This window comes from Vicia villosa, linkage group LG1, assembly GCF_029867415.1.
Source record: "Vicia villosa cultivar HV-30 ecotype Madison, WI linkage group LG1, Vvil1.0, whole genome shotgun sequence".
NCBI classification, from domain to species: domain Eukaryota; kingdom Viridiplantae; phylum Streptophyta; class Magnoliopsida; order Fabales; family Fabaceae; genus Vicia; species Vicia villosa.
In genome coordinates, this window is record NC_081180.1 from 180,193,450 (window position 1) to 180,198,312 (window position 4,863).

Consider the following 4,863-nt stretch of genomic DNA (forward strand, 5'->3'; position numbering starts at 1 on the left):
AAGATTATCGGATTGAAAATAAAATTGGGGCCTCATGTAAAATCATCGGCCAAAAACGAAGTTTTAAAAAACGGAGAAAAAAGAAAAGCTTAAAAAATGAATGAAACTGTGAGAATGGTTAGAAAATTGTTGGTCATTGTTAGATAATTGTTGTTGAAAAAAGAGTGTAGAGTGGTCTACTTATAGACTGAGATTAGGTTAAAACAAATCTTAAATAAGGAAATGATCCAACCCAAAAGGCCCATGGATCTTTCTTGATGAAAGAGATTAAGAACCTGGACATACTTGTGTCCAGGTGCAAAACCAAGCGGGATTTGTACCCGTGACCTTTTGTTTGCAAGCCTTACTTCCTTACCAATTGTGCTATGTTATTTGTTCGAACTAAAAAGCCAATTAAAATTATATGAAGCATCGGCCAACATTTTGCTATTTATTAAAATATAACAATTTAAGTATAAACCATTATATTTTAAAATAGATTTTAAATCGAATATTTATAAAAATAGGATATCAATGTAAATGAACCCTAAATTTTTATAAAACCCAATTTTTGAAATAGCTTCGAATTTTTGAAAAGGGTGGGCAAATTTTGGGGTATGACACATTGGAATGACGTTCCCAAGATCTCTGTCATGCGCCTTGATAGTCCTACTCATATCTTTGCAGTAGAAGCATTCATCGACGACAAACCATGGTATCACGACATTAAAAAATTTCTCCAAAGACAAGAGTACCCTCTTAGGGCATCAAAGAAAGATAGAAAGACTTAAAGGAAGTTAGCTGGTATATTCTTCCTGAAAGAAAAAGAGTTATACAAAAGAAATTTCGACATGGTTCTGCTCAGATGCGTTGACAGAAACGAAGCAGACACACTCATGAAAGAAATACACGAAGGTTCCTTTGGCACTCACACAAAGGGACACACTATGACAAGAAAAATACTGAGAGAGGGATATTATTGGAAGACCATTGAATCAGATTCCTACCAGTATACAAAGAGGTGTCACAAATGTCAAATCTACGCTGATGGGATTCACATGCCACCAGCTCTTCTCAACATCCTCTCTTCCTCACGGCCTTTCTCTATGTGGGGAATCAACATGATCGAGCCAAAAGCTTCGAACGGACATCGCTTCATCTTGGTAGCTATAGATTATTTCACCAAGTGGGATGAAGAAACTTCATATGAAAACGTAACAAGACAAGTCGTGGTCAGATTCTTCAAGAACCAGATCATCTGCTGTTACAGAATTCTAACCAGATAATCACAGACAATGGGTCAAATTTGAACAACAAAATGATGAAGGAACTTTGTGAAGAATTAAAGATTGAACATCACAACTCGTCTCCTTACAAACCCAAAATGAACGGAGCTGTAGAAGCAGCTCATAAAAACATTAAGAAGATTATTCAGAAAATGGTCGTCACTTACAAAGACTAACATGAAATGCTTCCATTTTCTCTTCATTGATACCGTACGTTTGTCCGTATTTCAACTGGAGCAACTCTTGTCTCCCTTGTATATGGCATGGAGGCAGTCCTCCCCATAGAGGTCGAGATCCCATCAATAAGAGTTTTGATGGAGGCAAAATTAACAGATGCTGAATGGTGTCAAAAAAAATTCGATGAGCTCAACTTAATCGAAGAAATGTGAATGACAACTTTATGCCATGGACAACTGTATCAGCAAAGAATGAAGAAAGATTTCGACAACAAGGTTCGGCCTCGTGCGATCAGAGAAGGAGACCTTGTGCTAAAATATATTCATTCTTTCCTCAAAAATTCAAGGGGCAAATGGACTCCCAATTACGACGACCTATATGTGGTCAAGAGAGCCTTTTCTAGAGGTGCCTTAATACTCAAGACTATGGATGGAGAAGAATTCCCTCGTTTGTAAACATTGACGCAGTCAAGAAATACTTCGCCTAAACAATCAAAAGAAAAACAGTGTTCGGGCAGACTTGATCATCCAAAAAACCGCCGCAAAGTATTCATCATCAATAGGTCATCTTCTACGAAGCTCGAATACAGCGAAATTCCAAAGTAGAAGGGAAGGATAACAATCTTAACGTCTAAATATAGCCCTTTTCCTATAAAATTACCAATTTCCAACTTTGTAAGTACTCCGTGGAATCACGCCTTTCGCTTATTGCCATTCCATCTAAATAACAGTTTGAGCGTTATGCCTTCTTATTTGCAATCATGTCTTATTCAGTCTCTTAAAATGGAATTTTAAAGTCTGATAGTCATTTTTCTTGAAACAAAATTTTTCAATAAAATAAAATAAAATGAATTTACTTGCAAAATAAAAGGTGACTTTTCTTTCTAAGATTTGCGAACAATTGGAAGAACGCCAAGAGTTGCTCCGAAAATGGTCGACACTAGAAGGAACAAAATCAAGATCCCCACAAAGGTCTCTTTGCAAACATTTTCCGATGACGGATCTTCGCTTCAACAGCGGTAAACCAATGACCGGGTATCCCCATTGGAGTTCAAACTACATCATCTTTCAAGGGAAAACATCCTCCAATCATTGAAAGAAAACTCAAACCTTATAACAGGAGTCTGTATCCACGACATTTCTTTTTACAATTCATATCATATGTCATAATCATTTTTTCATCATAGGCATAACATTCATTTATGCATCACGCATTATATATCATATGTTTGCATAGTCAGCATAGTCCAGTCACGTCTTGGTCATACCATCACATAAATCACATGGAGCTAAAAAAAGGAATTACCAAGCAAAGGTTTTTAAAAAAATAGGCATTACTCCTGTCAGTAAATATCTTCAGCAAAATTCCCCAGCAAAATCAAAATGGAAATCTTAACAAGAAACTTTTTCTGTCCGCAAAAATCCCCTTTCGGCTCGGTAGGTGGCATTTCTCGACATGGGACTTTGTTTTTGTTACAAAGATCCCAAGTAAATACCCACTAAGTTAACGAATGGCAGTTTTCTTCCAAAAATAGTTCGTCCGCTTTCAAATACAGTCAGTAGCACCTCAAAATTATGCGACATCAAATGGCATCTCCCCAGCAGATTCTAGCGAGAAGTATGATGAAGAATCAAGACTTTTGAATTTTTCTCTTTATCAGAGATATCGTCCAACAAAAATGATAAGCCCACATCTCTTTAGCAGATCCCTGGAAAAATTATCAACATCAACAATTATCCTTTTCTGAGGAGCTAGTCTGATACACAAACCTTTCAGGTGGAATACCCAATTTTAAGAAAACTGAGACCAGTTTCGCGATTGGAAATCCGAAATGAGGGGAGGTTTACTTCAAGAAAATTGAGACCAGTTTCGCGATTGGAAATCTGAAACGAGTGGAAGTTTATTTCAAAGAAAACTGAGACCAATTTTGCGATTGGAAATCCAAAACGAGGGGAGGTTTATTTACCCTTTCTTAGTAAGATTACTTAGTCAAAGAAGTTGAGCAAGCATACTCTGCATTGCCATTAAATTACCAAAAATCACAACGTATGTCCCCATAGAGTTTGTCTCCCTATCCCCCGCAGAATACAATGCCAGGATAAGGTCATGTAATTCATAACGAATTTTTCATTACAACATTCTTTGCAAATTACAGGTTCTGCATCCCATCATCTTCATTGTGACATCTCAGTAGTGCTTCAAAATTGGGCATTCTTCTGTATCTAAGTCTATCCCTTTCAACAGAGACCAAAATGTCAATCTTTAACCCTCTAGATAGAAAAAATATAAATAGGGACATCTGTCATACCCAAATTTTTGACCCCTAAGATGTCACATCACATGACATCTCACATACTCCATCAACTCAAAACAGATACCCAGAGCAGTCACTTGTTCACCAAATACTCAGATTAGGGTTTCAAGCCAGGAAATTCAGGCAAAGGATCAGTAAAAGATGGAAATGATCCTCAATACAATCATAAAGTTCATGATGCTTTATTCATCTACATATGATCTCCAATCCTAGGGCATCAAGTCTCAAGTCCATCAAAGGCATCAAATTAGGGTTTTAAGTTCATCAGGGACTGAAATCAAGGCTTTCACTTGGGTAGACCTTAAAGCTTCAAAACATGACTCAAAGATCTCAGGTATCTTCAAATTATCAACTTTTTCACCAACTTCCAAGACATTTTTCTCAATGATCCAAGAAGAATTATTTTAAGGCATTAACCAGAGAGTTGAAGTATGTAAGTTCAAGAGTGCGCCTAAAAGGGGGGTGAATTAGGTACTTTAAAATTTTGTCGGTGTTTGGAGATGATGGTAATATTTTTCTGGTTATAATGTTGTTATGAATAATGTAAAGTGCAGAAAAATAAATGACACAACGATATATACTGGTTCTCCTCACAGTTCGAGAGTACTCCAGTCCCCTTTCAACATGAAAGAGATTTTTACTAATGTAAGCAACTTACAATAGCCCATGCAATCCACAAGAACAATCCTCTTGTGATTGACTAACAAATGATCAAGAGAACAATCCTCTCCTTGATCATTCCAAATGATTAAGAGAACAATCCTCTCCTTAATCAAACAACCCTTGCATCCAACAATCCTGGATAGAAAGTCAATACAATCTTATTTTCAACAATCCTGAAAAATAAGATATAATTCTAAGTATAATTTGAGTAGTAATGTTGATGAACATATATCAATCACTAGGATTGATCTTCTCTTTCAAGCAAGACAATTTACAATGATATAATAGTGCTCGAGTGTTTATGTATGAATGAGAAATTTTTCTAACAATGTGCAGAAAAAGTTTCAATGAAAGTTCAAGTATGAAACACTTGTATGAAAATATATGACAAAAAAGTGGTAAATTATAATGAAAGAGGTGAGGCAATGAAATATGATATGCATG